The following is a 24338-nucleotide window of genomic DNA, read 5'->3' on the forward strand; positions in this document are numbered from 1 at the left end:
TGCATAAGGCAACTTTGGCACTTTCCCTTCCTAAGGATGAACACTTTGCAAAGAGGAAGAGGGTGGTAGGACATCATTGCCTGGTGTTGAAGCACACACCTCTCATACACACTGTCCACAATCCAATCAAAATATGCCCATCCTTTTTGCAATCAGTGAACTTAAGTGTGTAATTCTGTTGGGTTGCTGCTTTGCTTTTTGGTAGCAGCTCCAGAGCCACGGAATAGAAAGTCCATCGCTCTCCCAGATTGTCACTGGGGCAGTGCAAGCAGTTGTGTGGCTGGGGGTGGTTAGTGGCTCTGCTTCTCTCCAGTTCTCCTTGTGGCACCACTGTCATCTTCTCCCCTGCCCACCCATTCCTTCTCGTTGACTTTTTTTTTTTTGGCCACCACCATATTAGCAGTGGCACCAATGGTTTATCCACTCCTGCCTCCACCACCTCTTTATTGCCTTGCTCTGAGGAAGGGCTGTGGGAAAATGATTGCTTGTACATAAGAGCATGAGCAGAGTTCTTATTATTGCAGAGTGATTTTACAGCACGAGATATTGTTAAGAGCATGATGAGCATGTGAACACCTCATGCTAGACTAATGATTGGCTCACGTAGCATAACACTCTCTTTGTCTGTGTGGGCAAGGGCAAGGTTGCATTCCTTTGATTGTTACTTTTGAGTACCAGGCAGAGCAAGCGCAGTGCTGGAGGAGGGAGGATGATCTATTTTACTGCACACAATAAACGTTACGGCTGTAGCCAAAGCTTCTTCTTCAAGTCATCTTGGTGTGAGACTGATTTTCTTACTGATGTCGAGCTGGATTCTCGACAATTGGTGCCCCGTGTGATTTATCTCGGACCTCACGCTGTTTTGCAAGTTCAGCTCTCGCCCGCCCTGCAAGGGTTCCAGACGTCGTTCATCCACCTAGTGGATCCCGGTGAGTTGCTCCCCCCCTTTCTTTTGCCATTATGGGGCAGTCTCTCTCTCCACCACAGAAAAAGTTTTTTGAAGACCTTAAATTTCTCTTGGCCAGCAACAGCCTCATTGTCTCAGATGCTGATATCGTGTCTCTTATACAAGCATTGGATATTCACTGTCCCTGGTTTCCTCAGCATGGGAATTATAGTTTAAAAGACTGGGAAAGGATAGGACAATTTTTCCAAAACCATCCTCAGATTGATGTCAGAGTTTTGCATGCCTGGTCTGAAGTTTACACAGCAATGTCCAGTTTGACTCCAGCCAATCTCCTTTTGGCTGCAGCATCTGTTTCTTTGCCTGCCGACTTTCCCTTGATATATCCAGCATTGCCGCCTTCTGCTGTATATGCCCCACCAAAGGCTCCTGTCGTCCCTCCTCTGCATTCTTCGCATTCCACACACCCCATTTACACTCCTCTCCAAGAAGAGATTCTTTGTACTGCAGCTCCGTTGCTGCCTTTTGACTCTGATACTCCAAATCTCTTTCCTGTGATTGCTCCTGCACTCCCAGCCCCCGTCATGCTGACCAAAACCGATGTCCTCGATGGGCTGACGGGAGGAGGCAATTTTCTTCCTATTGCCCAACAGTTGGCCCTTGATCCTATGTATTGGGCAGCCACCACAGCCTCAGCCCAAGAGGCTCTGGCCTCTGTCCCTGATGACAAGACTGAGTGCAATGGCCAATTGGGAAGCATCAGACAGGGCCCTGCAGAGCCCTATGGACAATTTGTTGATCGCTTGTACAATACCTTCAAGCGGCAAGTTCAGGACCTGGCAGCACAAGAACTGACTGTACGCCAGCTTGCAAATGAGGACCGTAAGCAAGCGCTGCGCCTTCTAATGGCAACATCAAATATAGCCATTGCTGATATGCTTAAAGCCTGCCAGTCAGTGGGCACTGCTACCCACGGCCTGCTAGCCACGGCCTGGTCCTCCTCCGTGTCCCAAAATCCTGCAAAGGATAAAACCTGTTGGATTGACAATGGCTAAGGAAAAACTCCAGCGGACTTTACCCATTACGTACCTGGGACACAAGCTGACAGCATCTGCACCCATTCCAGTTACGCCTCAACTACAGTTTCCTGGTTATCTTAGATTGGTGGATTTACAACACATTCTTGGACAGCTGAATTGGATAAAGAGTTATTTGGACCTGCCCACCTCCACTTTGTCTCCACTATTTTCTGCCCTTAAAGGACACAAGAATCCAGCGGACAAGATCACAATCACCTCTGCAATGGAAGAGGCTCTTCCACAGCTGTTCCAGTGTTTCCTGGCACGCTGAAAGGCCATCTTCATCACTACTGCATTGGCCCCCTTTTCCCTGGGAAGCCACTTCAACCACCAAACATCATTACAGTTTTGCTGCCTCTTGTTTGGGAAGTGAGCCTGGCTTTGAAAGATGTCCTTGCTGGACTGGCATCGCTTGGGTTTTGCCTCCTAATAGCAACCATCCCATCTGTGTCACCACGCTTCATTGGGCTTGGACTTTTGACTCAGCAGTACAAGGAGCAATACATCAGACTTATTTACAGCAAATGGGCTCCTGTATCTGCAGAAATGGTTGTGTGACTTCTTCTGGATTGTGGTTTTTACATGCCAATAATCGAGCCATGAAATATCACACAGATTGCTCGGAAACAGCCATTGGACTAATTTACCATTCTCATCCTTATTGGCATCACTTTGATTTTACCCCCCAGATATTTTTTTTTCTCCTCCCTCAGGAGTCCTGCCTTATGATGTGTTCCCCTGAGCATGTACAGAGGGCTGTCTTCGAACTATTGTGGACTCTTGGCAAGGGAGGGGTGAGGGGACTTTAGTGTGTTTCAGTTGTTTCATTTTTGTGCTTTGGCATGGTTCCCGGACAGAAAGCAAGTTGCAATATGGTTCTTTATATGGCCTGCGAAGACAATGTGCCCTGTTCTCGACCTTGTTGCAATCTTTTTAGTTACAGCAAGCGGAATATGCTTGGCTATTGCCTTTTAGCTGCTGAGAAAAATAATTTTGAAAAGCTTTAAAAAGCTTTGAGCTTTTTTTTGGTGGTGGTATTCTAGCATTCCAGTAAATGCTTCATTTAAGATTAGCAATAATATGAAGGACAATCGTATAAGTTTATCACCTGTGTTTTGTTGCTTGCAGAAACAGTGTCTTATTGTTTTTGTTTTAATCATAATAGCAAAAAAAATTTAGGTCATTATCCATATTGTAATTGGACCTATGAGTATGTTAATGGATCTTCTTGTTTTCTTAATGTTACCACTATGAGTGATAGGCCAAAAGTTTTAGTTAATAATGTCACAACCTACATGACTTATGAACAACAAGCTGCGTGTAGAGATTTTTATGTTTGGTTCGACTGGATGAGAAAGAGCAGTAAATCTGCATATTTGCTTCAATCTGATTTATGGTTTTACTCTGTGGCACAAAAGCCTACAAAAAAATCCCCTTTGCCTTTTCTGGAACCTGCACTCTAGAAATAGTGATACCCCTGTGATACAAAATAGATAAGCTCCCAGAGCTTTGTTTGCGTAACAGAAGGGAAGTATAATCACCTATTTTTCATTATACAGGAACAGCCATCTCTAGATCCCCTTTTCCCTCTTTAGGTGTAGGGATGAATTACCGTGATTTGCATAAACTGGCAAACTGGATTGAAGCCTTGTTTAATTCTACTATCTTGGCTTTAAAGATGATTAACAAACAAACAAAAGTCAGAAATAAGAGAAGTTGTTTTATACACTTTTTATGCTTTAAATGTAATCTTTGCCTCTAAAGGTGGAATTTGTGCCTTAATTCATTTTCATTGTTGTATGTATATAACTGATCAATCAACCAATATCTCCGCTATTATTGATTATATGGAACAAATGATAGCCCATAATCCTTTGAATCCACCTGAAGGTTTTGATCCATGGGATTGGTTGTTTTCTTGGTTGCCTAATCGATTATGGTTAAGAAAAATGTTATTGATTGTAATTGCATGTATTGTTGGTTTTATTATGGTGTGCTGTTGTATTCAATGCTTGCCTTCTTTGATTTCCCAATGTACTGCATGGTGGTATCGACCACGGCCCACCACAGGGGTTACAAGGGGAATTTATATTGCAAAATATAAACGCTTAGGTAATGAGATATATGATTCTGATTAAGATTTCCTCTTATAATATAAACAAGAAAAGAGGGCATGTGGGAAAATGATTGCTTGTACATAAGAGCATGAGCAGAGTTCTTATTATTGCAGAGTGATTTTACAGCACGAGATATTGTTAAGAGCATGATGAGCATGTGAACACCTCATGCTAGACTAATGATTGGCTCACGTAGCATAACACTCTCTTTGTCTGTGTGGGCAAGGGCAAGGTTGCATTCCTTTGATTGTTACTTTTGAGTACCAGGCAGAGCAAGCGCAGTGCTGGAGGAGGGAGGATGATCTATTTTACTGCACACAATAAACGTTACGGCTGTAGCCAAAGCTTCTTCTTCAAGTCATCTTGGTGTGAGACTGATTTTCTTACTGATGTCGAGCTGGATTCTCGACAAAGGGCCAAGTGAGTCCCTCCTCAGAGGGAAGAGGTGGAAAGGGCTCTTCTTGCCTCACCAAGTCAGTGGGTGATGGCACTGCCAGCACCAGCAGCATTGGTGGCCGATAATGATATGAGTGAAGGGCCAAGGTGTGTGCCAATTTGCCACTTCTCCCCCCCCCCCACGCCATCTCCCACCCAGCCATCTAAGTGGTCTCATTACCACTCATGACTGGGTCAGCCCTGTGCAGTTCCCTTATTTTCATTGGAGACACATCAAAGCCACAGAGCAGAGTGGACAGTAGAGGAGCAGGTTATGACTCCAAGAACATTCATGTGGACAAGGCTTAGGAGAGCAATGCATGTAAACACCTTACTGGAAACTCAACCAGATTATAATGTCTTGTTTCTAGTTCTAGGGTTTTCCTGCATTTCCTCTTCCACCACCCAAACTCCTTATTGCAGCCACAAGGACTAGAAAGTTTAATTAATTAAGATAGTATACTTAAACAGGTATTATTAGAGTGGCTTTCACACAAATATATATATAACAATAGCAAGTTAAAACAAATAATTCATTAAATAAGTAAATAAGCAACCCGACAGAATTGAAACAACAATCCAAAAGACATGGGGAAATAAAAGTTCACATCACAGCAGTTCTGCTGCTGCTCATGGGAAAAGTTGGTACTGACGAACACGTTCTGTTTCTAAAATCATTATTCAGCCTGTCCTAAGATTTCAGAGCCATTTACACTATACCTGGAGATAAACCTTATTCTGGTGTTGAGAAAATAGGACGCCGTATTAATGGCACCGTGACATGTTTTGATGTTGTACCCTAATTATCACAGTGAGAGTTGCACCAAACAATTGTCACAGTTGTTTCAAGAGCTTTTCCATAAGTGTGGTGTCCCCACTCCAGTATCTGTGTGTGTGTGTGTGTGTGTGTGTGTGGTGAGGCATAGCCAACCTCCTGACAGTGGTTGAACCGCCCTGAGACCTGAGGGTATAGAGCGGTATATAAATTTAAATAATAATAATAAATAACAGGGCAGTGGCGAGATCATGGTCATGTGATTGCATCAGTAGGATCACCGCCAATCTTGTGTTCTCACTGGTGTACCGTCACAGCCCCAACCTGACTACCATTCAGCCCTGTCCTGCTAAGCAGCATTGGGGGAAGTGTTGGAAGGGCAGCTCTACCCCACCTGTGTGCCACTACTCCTCTGCCACCTGCCTTTTCACTCATTGATATTTAATGTGGCAGAGGTCCCTTCTGGTGTCTGATACTGGTACAGCAACATCAAAATACTCTGCTGAACCATTGAAACACCATTGGGGCCAGTCCTGCATTTCTGTTTTGTAAGCAGTTCATAGTATCCAGTCATTAACATCATACTGCCACACCAGTGAATGTATTTCACAAGCATCTCTAGAATTTTTCTTCTGCTGCTGAACAGACAACCCCTTTGGAAGTAGGTGCTGATAATCCAACTTTTGTAGGATTTATATGGAAAATAACTTTTTGGAATATGTGTCACACGCATATCATCCAATCACAACATAGTGACTATGTGCAAAACGTAGCTTATAAGGCTTTTATAAACAGCATAATAGGGAATCAGTCCGCATGAATAATAGTAAGATAAGTAATGGAATATTCTAATTAAACCATTTACAGTTAAATGAAATGCCCAAATGAATTCTCTTTCGTTGGAGCATGCATGGGTTTCCTGCTCTATAAAAATAATAGTGTGGCCTCTGGCTCTCCTAAGGAGAAGGGAACAAGAAGATTCTAATTTAAGGGATAATTTTAAAATCAAAATAGGTAGTCATTCAAGTACAATCAAGAGTACTTACCGTTCAATGTACTTTTAAAAGATCCCTAACCTATACTTTTTGCTGGTTCCATGTTTTAGTACTCCCCTTGCATCCACTGGAGCCCCTTGATAGCTTACATATGCATGTGCCTGTTGAAGACTTTCCTCTTTCAATAAGCTTTACAAGTGGAGATTTTTGCTCCAATCTTTATCTGTATTGTATTTGAACTTTTAAAAAATATATGTATTTTTAAACCTTTATTGTAATGCCCCCCGTATGCATTCTTTTCTATATGTTTTAATGTATTGGGCCATCACTTTGAGATGCTTCAAAGGAAATTATTTATAAATTAAATAAATCATAATGATTTGCACATCTCTGTGTTTGCAACCGAAGCAGGCAGGTTATTATCTTACATGGACATCTTTGGTTCTAGGGTTTAGGCCATATGGTTGTAAGGTATCAAGACTAGGTCTCCACAAGTTTTCTCTTACTTCCAGTGGTTTTGAATCAGGTGGCATCTCTGTTGCAGAGACAGCTCAGTGGTGGTCATCTGAATTGAACTGCTTTGCAACTGATTGTTCCAATTTTTCATTAAGACTGTAGATTTGTGCTTCCTAAAATATGTGTGTAGATCAGTTGTCGTTTTACACACATACTGAACATGTCATCATAGACATTTCCACTCAGCAATGTGAATTACATTGCAGGACCTGCAAGTGATGTTTTGTTTGATATAGTAAGGTCTTCCAGTCATAATATGCTTGAAGGTAACTGTCTCCCTCAGATAAACATAGGTGATAACCAATTTGCAAAGATGTGATCCAGGATTGCTGATTTGTGGTTTAAGTACAGTTATTGATAGTACTCTGCATTGATTTGGAGCCTATGGAATACTATAGCAGAAGGCTTGCTGGCTGATTTAAAAAGACATTCCAGTTGCCTGAGAATGAGTTGTTATCTCTGTTTGCCAGGGTGTGTGGGTGTATAGATCATATATCCAGCCTCTTTATTCTATTTCCCTTTCCCACTCATTTGTCATTCCTTCACTCTCCAATCTCTCAACATTCATTCCTTGGAGTTATGCATGGAATTATTTTGGAGTTCCCATTTTCATTTTCACCCTTGCACTGTACATTTTCACCCCTGTACTTGTGTGTACCTCAGCATTACCTTGAGTCTTCTGTACTTTTGTGCACCAGTGCTCTGGTTTTGGCTACAGAAGCACAAGCACAAGACAGCTCAAATTGGTACATCGATTATTTCCTTTAGGATTATGAAATTTGTCTTAAAATCATGAAGATGGCTGAGGCAGAACCACTTGTTATTTATCTTCAGTCTTTAGTTATTTAGCAGCTCTTTCGCAGAGAATTTCAAAATTTTTGGCTGAAGAGCATGTCCTTGATGGATTGTCATTCTCTGGCAATCCAGAGATTTCATGCAAAAGCACGCCTGGCAATGTGACCTTTTTCTGTTTTGTGAAGACCCAACCTTGGATTTCAAGCTATAGACAAAGAAAGCCTGCTTTAGTGTATATGGTTTGTTCTCTTTGGATCAGGACCTGTGTCTCCTGCCAACTTCTTGTCTGAAACACAAGTTATTTGAGGAATGAGGGCTACAAATTATTATCACTGGCAGGAAGCCAGCTTTATTGACATTCAGCCAACCCCATCAATCAATCTAAATCTTTATTTTTCCTTTTTGATGGACCAAAGGAGGGCAGGAAGATGTCAAGGGCCACCTTCCGTTGACAGTTTTGACTCCATATTAAATGAGTGCATCTCAAGGTTGGCTGTCTTATAACATTGACTAATGAGCCATATATTCATTGGGGGCGGGGAAAGAAAAAATCTTGAACACAAAGGAGGTCACCGTCTCTTTTCCAAGACAGTCCTTCATAAAGGTTGTCAAGGTCTTTGGTAAATGAGGAGAGCTGAATGTCCTTTCTGCTATTAGACATGATTACAACTTGGCTGGGATCGCTTGCTGTTTTAATATTGAGCTGCATGTGACTCTTTATTAATGCTAATTGCTATTGGTGTTTTGTCCAAGAGGCAGTCGTGTACTGCATTCTTGGACAAATTGTGCACTATTATTTCTTTAAAAAAATGTATAATAGCCAATTTTAGAATGCAGTGATTTTTTGACATGCTTCCACATTTGAACAGAATCTTACAGGGAGGCAAAGGTCATGACTTTCTGTCATCCATGATGTGGACAGATTGTACTCTAACACCATTTGTTCGTTTCTGAAACAAAATAAGGGTCATTTCTATTTAAATCTCATTCACAGGTTGTTAATATATTACTTGTGAAAATACTAAGCAAGGGAAATGAGAAGAGAGTGTGTGTTTCCTGCTGCAAAAACAATTTCTCACTTTAAATGGAAAACAGTGGCACCTAAAGCTGTATCGCTCTGTTATGGCAGAAAAGAGGTGCTGCCAGGAATGGGGGAAGAAATTAAATTCAGTTTACAATTAAAGGTGAACCTACCAAATGTACACTTTCCAAATCAATAATCAAACCAAAACACAGCCAGTCATCCTTTGAAATTTATACTTCTCTGAATTTTGAAACGTAGTTCTCCATTCAAGTCATGTGTATACTGGTGTACATAAAAGTTGCAAATATTAGCATACACACACACACACACACACACACAATTTGCATTATATGTGTTTTTCAAAAATTGGTACGTTGGCAAAAATTGCATACAAATTGTGTGTATTAGGAGAAATTTGCACTAAAATACAGATGAATTTTAATGAGAAATTTCTTTAAAAAGAATTCACAAACTGATGTGGAAATGCGGGGAACTGAACTGAAGATGGGGAAAAGTGAGAAACCAAAATTGCCAAATAGATCCCATCCCTAGGTCCCATCCAAATCTTTCTCCATAATACTTAGGTTTGACTTCTGTGAAACTTAAGCACATCACACCCTAGCTACTTTTGCACTAAGCCACACTACTTAATTTTGTCTCCAACATTGCCCCTAATAGTAGCATCATTCTATTTCTAAACAGAACTAAGCCTGTGATTCCAAACCCACTTATTATGGACAGAGGTATTACTGAAGAGGGAGACTTGTTTTGGAGTAAAGATGGTGATACTTGCACAGCACAACTATTTTAAATTAATGTAGCTAATATAGCATTTTTTCAAAGAATAGTTGACCAATACAGGGGTACCTTGGGTTACATACGCTTCAGGTTACAGACGCTTCAGGTTACAGACTCCGCTAACCCAGAAATAGTACCTCGGGTTAAGAACTTTGCTTCAGGATGAGAACAGAAATTGTGCTCTGGTGGCGCGGCGGCAGCAGGAGGCCCCATTAGCTAAAGTGCTGCTTCAGGTTAAGAACAGTTTCAGGTTAAGAACGGACCTCCGGAACAAATTAAGTACTTAACCCGAGGTACCACTGTAGTAACAATACATCTAAGTAGCTCATATGTATCTTAAGTTGCAGGTCATAGAGCCAGGAAGAAGATCTATGTCAGTTCTTCAGAGACACTAAACTTGTCAAAGCCTCATTAGGTTTAGTAAAAAAAGAAAAGAAAAAGACAAAAGCAAAGGGGAGACACCTCAGAGTTGGATGCTCAGCTAAATCTGCAGGAGGCTATCAGTATAGGGGCTACTACTGAAACTGCAGATTGGAGGAGACCCACAAAGTATATATAGAGGAGATGGCTAGCCTGCTACCTGAGGCAGAAAGTAGGAAGATGGCTCATTTCTTGGCTTACCATTACAAACCCCCAAGGCTTGACATCAGCTGGTCAAAGCACCTGCAGATTTATTCATGCATTTATTTCCATTTATTAATTGCTTCCTAGGAAACCTCCCAAAGTGATTTAACAATAAACGTAATTATAATTAAAAACAACCCTGGTTTTCTTCTCCAACTAGCTATCATGGCAGTTCAGGGAGTAAGAAACTGATGCCACAGGAAATTATAATATTGTTGCACACCACCCCAATCACCAAGCAGTGTGAGATTCCAGAGGTTCCAGGCGCTTACCCAGTGTTTGGTTTCCTTGAAATGAGGGTAAGCTTTGAGGACTTTGCCCATCCCTGGTACCAAACCTAATCTTCTGCATTAGGGTGTTTGATTTTCATCGTCTTGCATCTAAAACTGTGGACTCCTCAACAGAGTTTGGAGGACCTGTTTATGTTTTCTGCCGTGATGCTTCTTAACACCTTTCACTCATTTTAGGAGATGAAAGAATAAGAGAGATAACTAGGCAAGAACTTAAATATTCTTGATAGCCAGATGCTCCTTCATTTTGCATGCAGGGAGCTTCCAAGCCCTGTCAACTTGACAAATGAACTTAGTTCTAAATGTGTCCCTTGTTTACTTTAACAGCAGAGTGTTCCAGTATTCCAAAGTGTGTGTTCCCTGGCTGCACTAAAAGCTAAGATCTGCTATCAAAAAGACTGTATATTTATTCATTGCATATATACTATTTCTGCTTTATTGCTCTCTGAAATTGTTGAAATGATTGCCATAAATCATGACATCACTGTTGTAGCTTTCCTTGCCCTGCCATCTGCATTCACAGTCTTCTGAACCAGTTTTAAATAGGGCATTGATTCAGGGTACCAGGATGGAACCATAATATTCCTCCCATATTCTCCTGAAAATTGGGAGCGAGAGGGGACATACACCAAGCCTCTAACTGACATACGTATTGGAATCAATGGCAGCAACATAGTTTTATCCCAGGAAGAGAAAAGGGGAAATTCTGTACTACCATCCAATCTATCCTATTGTGGTGGTCCTGAAGGGGCTCTGGATATGGTCATTTATCCATCTTCAGTTTTCTCTCACCCTTACAAGGGAGTAATTAAGGCGTAAAGGTAAAGGTAAAGGTACCCCTGCCCATATGGGCCAGTCTTGCCAGACTCTAGGGTTGTGCGCTCATCTCACTCTATAGGCTGGGAGCCAGCGCTGTCCGCAAACACTTCCGGGTCACGTGGCACGCGTGACAAGCTGCATCTGGCGAGCCAGCGCAGCACACGGAACGCCGTTTACCTTCCCGCTGGTAAGCGGTCCCTATTTATCTACTTGCACCCAGGGGTGCTTTCGAACTGCTAGGTTGGGAGGCGCTGGGACCGAACAACGGGAGCGCACCCCGCCGCGGGGATTCGAACTGCCGACCATGCGATCGGCAAGTCCTAGGCGCTGAGGTTTTACCCACAGCGGCACCCGCGTCCCTACAGCGCCACCCGCCAGAAGTAAGGCTTACTTCTGAATAAACATTCTTAGGATTGTGTGCTTAAGTTACATGTAAAATGCAAATATGAATCATGCAATTTTCCTGTGTGTGTGTCTCTTTGTGTCACCAACCCTAATTAAATCTGGTTAGGGGGTGAGAAGGAGGTCCATGCAGATCACTCACCTTTTGACAGTCCCAGCTCAGTTCTGGTCAACCCCTTCAACCTGGGGCAATTTGAGTTTGCCTTAACCCAACCCGACTGTAGTACAATTGTATATTGGCTTTACGTTGTGCTTTAGAGAGAAACAAGCCACAAGTGCTAATCCAGACATCATGCTAAGCCAACCTTTGCCAACCTGGAATGCCCTACACATGCTGTTGTAGTACAACTCTCAGCAGCATGGCTGGCTGGTTGTAGTTCAACAATAATTGGAGGGCACCAGGTTGTTGAAAAAGTAGCGAGAGGGAGCGAAGCCATCAGAGTGAGTGGTGCTTTCAAAATAACAAAGATTGGTGACCACTAAAGTAACATTTCTCACCTTCGTCCTGGGTGTCCACAGGGCATGATAATGAGCACAGCTGCTCATGTGCAAGAGTACATAATTGTTTGAACCTTCCTTCTAACTACCGAAAATCCCGTATGCTTGAAATTCAGATTCCTTGCTACTGAATGTGAGGATCCCTAGATCAAAGCCAATGTCTATTACAGAATTCTTTGGGTGTTTATCCAAAGGTCTGTAATTCCAGAGGTCTATTTTGTTTTAACAGCTTGTAAAAACAAATATGTAAAGCTCTATAAAACTGTTATCAATGATCTGTGAAAATGATCAGTATAAAATATGAGGCATTAAGTACAATAATTACATTATCATTATACTCACTGATTAAATAATGCCCTGTAAGGAGGAATCTCGTAGGGCCAAGCACAGCCCAAATCTCTGCCAAGGCACAATCTGGAAAGGAGCCATCTCATCTCCAGGAAATGATCCTGCCAAGGGCTTGGACTCTTGACAGAGGGGCGAGGGCTCTCTTCCTAAATAAATAGCTTTCACAATCCATTTCACTAGCACAAATTCATAAAACTGGATTGGCTCCACATTCCAAAGCACATAACATTTCTGTATCATTAATTCCTCCTTGTTGAAGGCAGCAAAGAGGAATGAACGGAAAAACTCCAACAGGAATGTGTGGAATTTCTTCAAGTTCAACTTCATGGAGGATGAAGCTTCCAGTGATGGCCAAATGCTACTTCCAAGACCAGAGACACTGTGTCTCTGATATCAATCTCTGAGGTACAACAGTGGGAGAAGGCTGTCATGCTGAAGTCCTGTTTGTGGGCTTAGCATAGGCCTCTGATTGGCCACTGTGGGAAAGGGAGTTATGGACTAGATATGTCTTTAATTTTGAGTCACCAGTGCTCTTCTTGTGTACACTCCCAGTGAGCTACCATGTGGCTCACTTCATACTGTTAGGTTTGCTCCTCTTCCTGGTGAGAAGTTACGTGAGTAGAGTACTTGCCCTGGTTTGGTTTCATTGAGAAAGAGATCACTGGCAGTTTATGGCCTTTTGTAAAACTTGAATTTATTTACCAATGTACAGGTTGAGCGTAAGTGAATGCAGAGCTTAAAATGCTCCAATAGACAGTCACATCAGATATTCAGAGAGATCTGATTCAACACAGTAGATCTCTAGAGACAGAAAGCTTTCTGTGAAGACACTTTTCCTGCATGTACAGAACCCAGAATTCTGTCCCTATCTCAACTGTTCTTTCTTTCTCTCTCTCTTTCTCTCTCTCTCTCACACAAAAATACAAATCTAGGTTACAACATCCAAAATGTGTGAGGTGAGAGAAGGTGAGATATAGTTTTTCCAGTTCAGTACATCCCAGATTGGTCCTGTAACAAGAAGCAAATCTCTAACAACTATCTCCCATGGAAACACATCACCTTTTAATTTTGGATTTTTTTTGTTTGTCACTCCAATATGTGAAAATTATCTGTAACCTAATGGCAAAATCAATATAGTTCTTGAGGTCATTTTTGTTCCAGACACTTTGTGTACATTTTTTGCATACAGAAAGAAAATTTAATAACAAGTGTTTGAAATGTGGGGACATGGTTTACTACTCTGCAGGTATCATAGAAGGACTATTTTCAAGGTCTTTTCTGTGTAGATTCTGCATCCAAAAGTGCACTGCTTTAAAAATGTCACCCCTGAGGTTTGTGGCTGGTGTTCGAAACTCCCATTGTTCTAGGTGCATATTGCGACAGAGAATTTCATTAGTGCGAGCAGTATCTGAGCTCTGAACGCAGTACTGCGCCTAAGATTTCAGATTAAAACTGCAGAGTGGAAGGAAAGGAGGACCTTTTTCTGCCTCCCCATTTCCAGCTACTCTCTGAAGACTGGAGAAGAGTTATAAAAAAAAGCTTGCCTAGACATTCCATTGTTGCTCCCATAACCTAGGTTTAAGGTGCCATTTAGCTCCTAGTTTTCATATCTCCATTTCTAACACTTTATGTCAGTTCCAAGGCTCTGGCCAGGGATTGTGTTAAGACCAACCCACAGTGATCATCCTCTTCACAGAAATATGATAGTAAACCCAAGGCAAGATGGCTTAACCAGAGATGGGGAGTCTGTGGCCCTCCAGATGTTATACTGAAGTTCTGTACAGAACGCAGAATTCTGCCAGAGTTCTGTTGGAGATGAGGTGGTTAACCTATGCAACACCTTTATTATGACAGCTGAACTGGTTATTGTCGTGTTTCCAGAACTAGTTCAAAGTGCTGGTTTTGAACTTGTAAAACCCAAATGGGTTGAGTTCAAGCTTTTTTTAACTAGACTGTCTGTACCCCTATTTCCTGTACTCCTAAGATCTGTTTTGATGGTTCTCCTGGTTTGCTCACCCAGTAGGTCAGTCAGGTGTGGGGCACAAGGGAGAAGAAGTACTGTATCGTGGTTCCATGGCCATGGAACTCTTCCCCACTCGTCTTGTGCCAGCTTTTTATGCTGTAGGTGTTTTCTGCATCACAAGTGTGATACTCATTTGCCCATCTTCTTCTGTTCCTTTACCAAATAGCACTTGAAGATAGCCCTCAGAGCCTTCATTGTAGCCTGGTCAAGAGGAAAGACCTATGAAGAAGTCCTCCTGGGGGGTTTGCTTGGCATCCCTTTTCTTTCCTTTGATGCTCACTGAGAAGCAACCAAAGAAGCAGCAGAGGAGGGGGTCAGAGTCGTATCACAATAACATTACTATTATTTGACTCCCATAGAAGGCTATATTTTCTTCAATCTAGTTTTCCTGCATCACGAAGGTACCTTTTGTCTTTCCTGCCTCTCCCTGGGAAGGGCAATAACAAGCAAAGGAAATGAATTTGGAGGGGGCTTGCTCTTGCAATGCCTGGCTGCTTGGCAGTTAATACAATGTCAAAAAACTGTGCTGAGTATTATCAAAACTTCTAAGCTGTGGTAGGGTGTTTGAAAGTTGTTTGAACAAGATGTCCACCTTCTGGAACCTTCCGTCTTTAATTATACTTGCATTTCACCAGCAAATAAAGAGAGATTGGCGAATTCTCTTGACTGTACTAGCTTGACTCACGCAAAAAGGATCAGTGCCTACAAATATTAATCCTTAGATACTTACACAAATAGATTGCATAATTTCTTTGGGCGTGAGTGAATTCCAAACATCTGTAATCTTCATGGGTTTGAGAACAAAATGAGGTAAAATTAGATTGAACTTTAAATAAAGCTAATGTTATTTCTCCCTCAGCTAATATTGCAGTGTTTCACTCCCCTCCCACTTAATGTGGAGAAATAGATTAGTAAAGTATATGCCCTTGAAAAAAAATCTATATTGCCATGACTTCATCTAAAACTCTACTACTTTTCAGAAGCACTTCTACTCTCTACCTGATCTTGGGAGGAAGACTTTTAGTTACATCTCCTGGTAGAACAGTGGTGTCCTTACCTGGTGAGAACAAGGCTGTACCCATATTTCAGTGTCTTTAGCTAGTGAAGTCATAGCAATGACTGGCATTTAGGAAAGCAGATAAGAATGTAGGAACATAAGAGCCTGCTGGATCGGGACAATGGCCCTTATAGTCCAGCATCTGTTCTCAGAGTGGCCAACTAGATGTCTGTGGGAAACCCTCAAGCAGGATTCAAGCCAAAGAGTACTCTCGCCTCTAGTGGTCTCTAAACGCTGGTATTCAGACGCATTACTGCCTTCGGTTGTGGAGGCAGAGTATAGCCATCATGACCAGCAGCCATTGATAGCTTTCTCCTCCATGAATTTGTCCAATCGTCTTTTAAAGCCATCTAAGTTGGTGGCCTCTTGTGCAAGAGAGTTCCTTAATTTAACTGTGGGCTGCATGGAGAAGTACTTGCTTTTTATCTGTCCTGAAACTTCTTTCAGGCTGCCTATTAGTCACCTTTTTTCTAAACTTAAGAGTCCTAAATGTTGCAACCCTTTTTCTTAGGGAAGTTGCTCCATCTAGTTCTAGTATTATGAGACAGGGAGAAAAACTTTTCTCTTATCCGCTTTCTCCATTCAATGCATTGTTATATTTATAACATATTCTCTCTCTCTGGTTTTCTTCTGATTTTGCAAACATTTTAAAAATTACATTTAAAAAACGTCAGTGCAGGTAAAGTCCACCATTGTACCTATATTGCAGGAATGCAGCTGAGACTCTGTAGATACTTACATGAGTCCTTCAAAGTAACCAGGTGTTTTTTTTCTGAAGGAAGGGGGAAGGCAGTGTATGACAATCCCAAAGTGTAGTTCAGTGTTGTTAACCTAGAAAGCGCAGTCAGAAGGCTGTGAAGATGATTGTAGCAGCATTGCTATTAATTAAGGGCTGGAGGAGGTAAAAGGAGCCAGAGGAAGAAGGAAGGGTTCCAGCAACGAGTGGAAAGACATTATCTGGATGCCATGTCCACCCATAGGTGGACAGCAGGTCTACCCACTTGGGAACCAACAGAGGAGTAGGCCTGGAATACATTTTTTTCCAGAGACCCAGTCTACTGGGCCAACCTGCTCTCCATGAGTTACATATGTTTATTTAGATTATTTACTGCCCTGCCTTTCAGAAAAAAATCCACCTATAAAGAGAAACTGAATAGTAAGGGAGAATGACCCATAAGAGGCAGTGTGACAGAACTGTACTTTGGAATTCTTACACCTGCAAATTTCAAAATGGGGAATATCTGAATAAAACTGCATGAGTGACTTTGATAGTTGACCATGCAGAACACCACCACCAGTGTTCTGGGCCATATTTTGTCAGTGGAAGAACTGGGGAAGGATTTCTGCTTGTGCAATGCAGCTTTTCTCCCTGTACACCGCTGAAATTGGATTGCTGGGATCGGGAGAACCCCAGAACCAGCAAATGAGTGGAGGGGGGAATTGTTCTCTCTGGCAAGCTGGACAGATTGGAATGTTTGTTCATTGAATTCCACCTAATACGTCTGAACATCACCAATAGTTGCCAGTTCAGCTTTTTCACTGAAATCTCTAGGAAAGGTGACCCAATGATTTGCTTAAGCAGTTGACTCCTTTGCTGAACTGCTTACAGAAACAATGTTTTTGTCTTGATGATTAACCTATCTTCCTGTAGTTTAATTTTCGTAGGTTTTTTGCTTTTTGTCCTATCCTGAGTGGCTGCAATTAGCAATTTGTACCACTTCCTTCTCTCTTCTTTTTTGAGATCCTTTTAGGTCTGTGAAAACTGCCAGCATATGCCTCCTTTAATCTTCTTTTCTCCAGGGTAAACAGACCCAGTTCCTTCAGCTTGTCTTGACACAACTTGCCTTGGAGACCTGTTCCTCTTGTGACACTCTCCTGAATCCATTCCAGCTTGTCTGCAGTCTTTCTCTGCAGATGCAAATTTATACAATTTTTCTCCAGACTGGTTTTATGTTTTTCCCTGGCTGAACTTCAGTGCATTTGACAGAAAAATGTTTAAAATGAGATTCGGAGAGGGGGAGTGAATAAAAAATAGTTTCAGCTTGTATAATGTAGAAGAAACTAGGGAAATGTTTCCTACAGCTGTGTTTATTTGCTTTAAAATAATTTGCCAGATTTCTACTGCTGTAGTAAATAGTGATGGGGCTTCATGTGAAGCCTGTCACTTTTTGTCACCATCAAGAACAAAAGCTTGCAGATGCAATTGTTAATCAAAAAACAAGAAAGAAAAACATTTCAAACAGTACAGGACTGCTGCAACTTTCTCTAAAAATTGATTTATTGCACTTACTCTATGATGGGAGGCGGTTTGGTCTGAATAATATCTCTAGGAACGACCCCCCCTAAAAAAAATCTGATTGTAAAGGTTTACCGTATTTTTCGCACCATTGGATGCACTTTTTTACTCTTAAAAAGTAAGGGTAAATGTCTGTGCGTCCTATGGAGCGAATGTGTGGTGCCTTGAGCCAAATTGCCGGAGTGCAGCACACTCTTGGACTGGTCTTTGGTAGTGGTGGTGGAGCCACGCTCCCCTGCCGGCAGCCTCGGCTTCCCCCTGCAGCCCCGGGAAACTTTGGAGCAAGGGGCGGCCTGTGCGCCCATGCCCCGCGCTTCTGGGCTGCTGAATGGGGGAGGTGGGGAGAGCCTCGCTCGTCTGCCGGCAGCCTCGGCTTCCCTCTGCAGCCCCGGGAAGCTTTGGAGCAACGGGAGGGCTGTGCGCCCATGCCCCGCACTCCTGGGCTGCTAAATGGGGGGTGGGGGGTGCTGCTCTGCCAACAGTCTGCCCTTCCCCTCAAGGTTTGGAGCAGTGGGCAGGCTGTGCGCCCATACCCCGCACTCCTGGGCTGCTAAATGGGGGGTGGGGGGTGCTGCTCTGCCAACAGCCTGCCCTTCCCCTCAAGGTTTGGAGCAGTGGGCAGGCTGTGCGCCCATACCCCACACTCCTGGGCTGCTGAATGGGGGTGGGGGGGGTGCTCTGCCAACAGCCTGCCCTTCCCCTCAAGGTTTGGAGCAGTGGGCAGGCTGTGCGCCCATACCCCACACTCCTGGGCTGCTGAATGGGGGTGGGGGGTGCTGCTCTGCCAACAGCCTGCCCTTCCCCTCAAGGTTTGGAGCAGTGGGCAGGCTGTGCGCCCATACCCCACACTCCTGGGCTGCTGAATGGGGGTGGGGGGTGCTGCTCTGCCAACAGCCTGCCCTTCCCCTCAAGGTTTGGAGCAGTGGGCAGGCTGTGCGCCCATACCCCACACTCCTGGGCTGCTGAATGGGGGTGGGGGGTGCTGCTCTGCCAACAGCCTGCCCTTCCCCTCAAGGTTTGGAGCAGTGGGCAGGCTGTGCGCCCATACCCCACACTCCTGGGCTGCTGAATGGGGGTGGGGGGTGCTGCTCTGCCAACAGTCTGCCCTTCCCCTCAAGGTTTGGAGCAGTGGGCAGGCTGTGCGCCCATACCCCACACTCCTGGGCTGCTGAATGGGGGTGGGGGGTGCTGCTCTGCCAACAGCCTGCCCTTCCCCTCAAGGTTTGGAGCAGTGGGCAGGCTGTGCGCCCATACCCCACACTCCTGGGCTGCTGAATGGGGGTGGGGGGTGCTGCTCTGCCAACAGCCTGCCCTTCCCCTCAAGGTTTGGAGCAGTGGGCAGGCTGTGCGCCCATACCCCACACTCCTGGGCTGCTGAATGGGGGTGGGGGGTGCTGCTCTGCCAACAGTCTGCCCTTCCCCTCAAGGTTTGGAGCAGTGGGCAGGCTGTGCGCCCATACCCCACACTCCTGGGCTGCTGAATGGGGGTGGGGGGTGCTGCTCTGCCAACAGTCTGCCCTTCCCCTCAAGGTTTGGAGCAGTGGGCAGGCTGTTCACTGAGAGAGGGGAGGGCGAGGACGGAGAGGAGGGGGACCAAAAGCTGGGTGAAGGGAGATGAGGTACCATAGGTTGCCGTGAGTGGAGAGTCATGGTAGAGGGCAAAGGAGAGGGAGCAGTGAAGGGGAGAAATTGTAGACTTCACCTGAGGAGTTTGGGTGAAAAGGATGGAGAGGAGGAGGCTGGAAAAGGGGACTGTTCTGCTTTGGGGGGGGGGGAGAGAAAAAAGTGGGGAAAAGGAAAGCCTCCCAAGCCTGCCGCTGAGAAGCTCTGCTTGGCTGTTTCTTGACTGTAATTCAAGTAAAGGGAATGTTTGCGAGCAGTTGGCAGGCTGTTTGCTGAGAGAGGTGAGGAAGAGGATTGAGAGGAAAAAATGTGGCATTAGCAATGCTTTGGATGGATACGAAGATGGTATTTTACATGAAGATAGCGAAGAAAGTGATGTCAGTGACTGTGAGCAACTGAGCTTCATAAATTCTGACTTTAGCAGTGATGAGTTCTTGGGGTTCACAGAAGACTAGAAGAGTACTCAAACCTTAAAGTCTCTCTTCATTTGTTAATGACAGTGATGATGGTTCTTAATGCCATTGTTGACTGCTGTTCACTTTACATGGCTGTAATGTGATTCTGATATACCGGTTGTTTATTAAATACAGTAGTTTATACAACATTTGATTCAGAATATTTTTTCCTTGTTTTCCTCCTCTAAAAACTAGATGCGCCCTATGGTCGGGTGCGTCCAATGGAGCGAAAAATACGGTATTTGTTTTTTGATAATCACAGAATAAAAGTTTACTGACAACCTCAGCAATACTATTAAGTAGCCCAGTAGAACATTAGTCAAGAGTGAAGATTTATTTGTTTTTTGCAGGCACATCTTGAGGCCATCCAAAAGTGCCATCTGGTGTGACTGAACTCTAGAGCATTAACCCTCTTCGTCCCATCTGTCTTTGGTGCTGCTTAGGGTATTGGGATCTGTAGCCCTTCAGATGTTGTTGGACTACAACTCCCATCATTCCTAACCATGGGCTACATTGGCCAGGACTGATAGGAGTTGGAGTCTAACAACATGTGAAGGGCCACAGGTTCCCCAGTACCTAATGTAAAACGACTCGGATGAGATCTAGTCTTTGCCAGTATGTAAGTATAATTTGAAACTGCTTTTCTTCTGCTTCAAACCTTTAAACTTTGTCATGATCTCACCAAATGTTGCTTTGATTCTGTGGAAGCCGCCCAGAGTGGCTGGGGAAACCCAGCCAGATGGGTGGGGTACAAATAATAATAAATTATTATTATTATTATTATTATTATTATTATTATTATTATTATTGATTCCCCATTAGCTGCTCATTCAGTAGGCTTGAGCAGAAATAGAGAGGAGTGGATTTTTGCTCTTAGATAGAAACAGAGAGTTTCGTTGTTGTTGTTATTATTATTATTATTATTATTATTATTATTATTATTAAAGACATATCCTGAGTGCATCTTGTTCCAGGTCTTAGGCTGTGACTTTGCCCACTCAGACACTTATATGTGCGCCACCCATCTTGATAAACCTTGGAAGTATAATTTTTGCAGAAATTAAAGCATGTAGCTCTTGCCAGCAACTGGCACAAAACATTCCCATCCTAACTAACCTTCAAAACATACAGTGTTCCCATACAAGGAATTTATAAGCATGTCTATTTAGGTGATCTGACATCAGACTGGACAATAAAGTGATTTAAATGGAACAATCTATTGCTACTGCTTTTAGACAAAATGAGTTTATGGTGATTAATTGCTTTACTGTAAGGATAAAAGGTGCTTGGACGTAGTTGGCCACTTAAATGTGCTCTGTTCTTTATAAATTCACCCTGCTTCTCCCCTTTAATTAATTCAAGAAATAACCTATTTTAATATAAGATACGTGAAGGATGTTTTAAAATGAAGAGAGGCTTCACAACCTAATTGAGGGAGTGATATGAGAAGCAGAAGGTGTATTGTGTGTGTGTGTGGAACAATCCTGTGTCCTTTCAAACTTGTAGTAGATTTAAGCAAGCTTTTTCTTCTTCTCCCTCTTTCCTAAGCTCATGGCAAGCTCTTCAGGCTGCTTCAGCCAATACAAAATAGCAATTTAATTAATGCCCTAAAGAATTGGGCTTGTCTTTCTCAAACAGCAGCTCTTCATAACATAAGGCAAACCCATTTGAGCAAGAGGTATTGCCAGGTTTGAGGGGGGGCTGGTCAAGGTGACCACCCACTTCCCAGTGCTTACCTATCTGCTCATCCATGCTTTATTTCCTTGCCACTAATGCACCACTTTTCCCACAATGCCCTCATGCTCCCAGTTCTCCTATCTCATTTTCTCTTTCCCTAGCAAGCTCGTCCCAGAAGCCTGCCTACTAGCTCCTAAAAACATGAGGTAACCACATCACTGCTTGATGAGCCTGCCAGGCCAAGTGCACCTTCTCCTCACCGTTGCTTTGAGATTTGGACGTACCTGTTTTCTTTAATGTAGCAAATAAATCCCTGTAAGGCAGAGCTGCAGCAGCAGCAGCAACTCAAGACAGAGATATGCTCTGTTTGTGGAGAAGAGTCCCTTTAGTCATTTTTAGAAGTGGTTGTATAGCAAGCTAGAATTCAGCACATCAAACCTTTGGGAAGTGCATCTGTTTTGAAGGGGAAGCTAAGCTGAAACCCATTGGTGAACCCCTCTCTCTGGGAGCGGGTATGGAAAATATATTCTCCTCCCGAAGTTGCCTGACCCCGTTGCTCATTTTGGCTGGGTTAAAGGGCTTTGGGATTCCAACCCACAAGAGTCTCACCCCTGAGATAAGTGAACAACTGAGTTGTGCCTTCCATCTTACAAAGATAGCAATATCAATCCTTCAGAGATAGACTCTACCCTGGAGAAAGAGGTGTTGTTGTTGTTGTTGTGGCTGTTGTTATTATATTTGTATACTACCCTTCATCCAAAGATCACGGCGTGGTTCACAATATAAAAATACAAAATACCGCTGCAAAAAGCCCTGTTTCTTGTGTTGCCGCCTTTTACCCCTCCCATGGGGGTGGCACACAAATATGAGCCTCAGATAATGATTGCAGGGTCCGGGTCTGTTCATATGGGGAGAAGTGGTCCTTGAGGTGCAATCCTGAGCCAATTAAGGCTTTATAGGTCAAAACCAGGACTTTGAATTGGAAACTAATTGGTAGCCAGTGCAGTTGGACCAGGGTTGGCATTATATGCTCAAACCATCTTGCCCCAGTGAGCAACTTGGCTGCTGAATTCTGCACAACGTGAAATTTCTGAACTGTCTTCAGAGGCAGCCCCACATATAACGTGTTGCAGTAATCTAACTCAGAGGTTGTCAGAGCATAGACGACAGAAATTAGACTATCCCTGCCCAGATGTGGGCCACCAGCCAAAGCTGATAGAAGGCACTCTGCACCACTGAGGCCACCTGAGCCTCAAATGATAGCAACAGACCCAGAAGTAACCCCAAGCTGTGTACCTGCTCCTTCAGAGGGAGTGTAATCCCATCAAGAGCAGGCAACCTCCCACCCATCTGGTCTAGGGAACCACCCACTAACAGTGCCTCAGTCTTATCTGGATTGAGCTTCAGTTTGTTGGCTCTCATCCAATTGATTTCCGAGGCAAGACAAAGGTCCAGCACATCTACTGCCACTCTGGAAGATGTAAAGGAGAAGCATATTTCTGACAATGTGCTCTAAAACTTTGGATGACCCTGCTTAGCGTTTTCATGTAGATGTTACATACAGGATAGATTGGCACCCTAAGGAATGTCCAAGCTAACATTTTAATGTTGCAAGTGTTACCTCAAAGCTAATGAAGAGTGACAGCAACCACACTTTTCTCCCTCCCTCCTTCTCTCCGTCTTGCAGGCAGGCAAGTTGGCAAGTCTGCTAGCCCACACTCTCTGCAAATTGCTGTCCTAGCAAGCTCCGTTGAGGCTTCAGCTGCCTAGCATTTTAATTTTAAATATTGCTAGAGCCAGGGCAAAAGTAGCAGTGAATTCTACCATTCAGGTACCAGCTTTAGGGTTGTGGGGTCAATGAGAATACCGGAGCAGCAAGTCTTCTCAACCTGCCCTGTTGCTGGTTTCATTGGCCCTGCAATACCAAAGGTTGTGTTTGATTGGCGTAGCTTCCTGCCAGTGTTGCCTTGAGAGTAATTTTAAACCTTAGCTGTGGATGCATTCATTTCTTTCATTGTGCACTGAGGAATCTTAGGGGTTGTTTGGCGTTCTGTTGGGCTGCACCGCACCCTGGCCCTATACCCAGTAGCCCAGAAAGTGTGCTCATAGTGGCCAGGTAACAGAAACTGAGACTGCCCTAATCAGCTGCTTGCCATGGAAAGAGCTGAAGATTGTATCTAATTTTTGCTTACCTACCTAAACAGTTGATCAGTAGCGATAGGGGGATTTTAAAATAACAAAAAACCCAGCTAAGAATGTGAACCCCTGACTGTTGGATTGGGGTAAGGTGCAGTGTGTGTGTGGCCCCTAGCTGGGTTGGGACATCTGATCTTAGACATCATTGCTTTTCTTTTAGGAGAATTTAAAAAAATAGACTTCCCAAGTGAAATTAATATTTTGTGCACGTATTGATAAATAAGAGCAGATCTTTATGAGGTGATGAGGTTCAGGGCCAGATGGAGGATCATAATGTCCCAGACAAGGGGAAGTACCTCTTCACATAACAATGAATGCTTTGTGACATGCTTTGTTTTAATTCATAACTAATTACCTAGAGATGTACAAACCTACATTTTTCTTGGGAACCAGCATAGCATTTAAGGATTTGTTAATTCCGGAGAATGTGGAAAACTAAAATGCTGCAACTAACGAAAATGAATAGGGGAAAATCTCATTTATTTATATAATACTGATTAAAGAAAGAAGTTTTGACTATTGCCATCACGATGTTCATGTCCTTGACTGCTACCATAACATGACAATTATTTTAAACCCTGGAGGACTGGAA

At 43.4% G+C, this 24338-nt stretch overlaps 1 long non-coding RNA gene across 3 annotated transcripts in view; it reads left to right on the plus strand.

Moving 5' to 3' along the window:
• The window catches only part of LOC309528663, a 37935-nt gene that overhangs the window by 579 nt on the left and 13018 nt on the right, over positions 1-24338 (plus strand). The window lies entirely within an intron of this gene.

Source organism: Podarcis vaucheri (assembly GCF_965113315.1).
Source record: "Podarcis vaucheri genome assembly, chromosome: 3".
Taxonomy (NCBI): Eukaryota; Metazoa; Chordata; class Lepidosauria; order Squamata; family Lacertidae; genus Podarcis; species Podarcis vaucheri.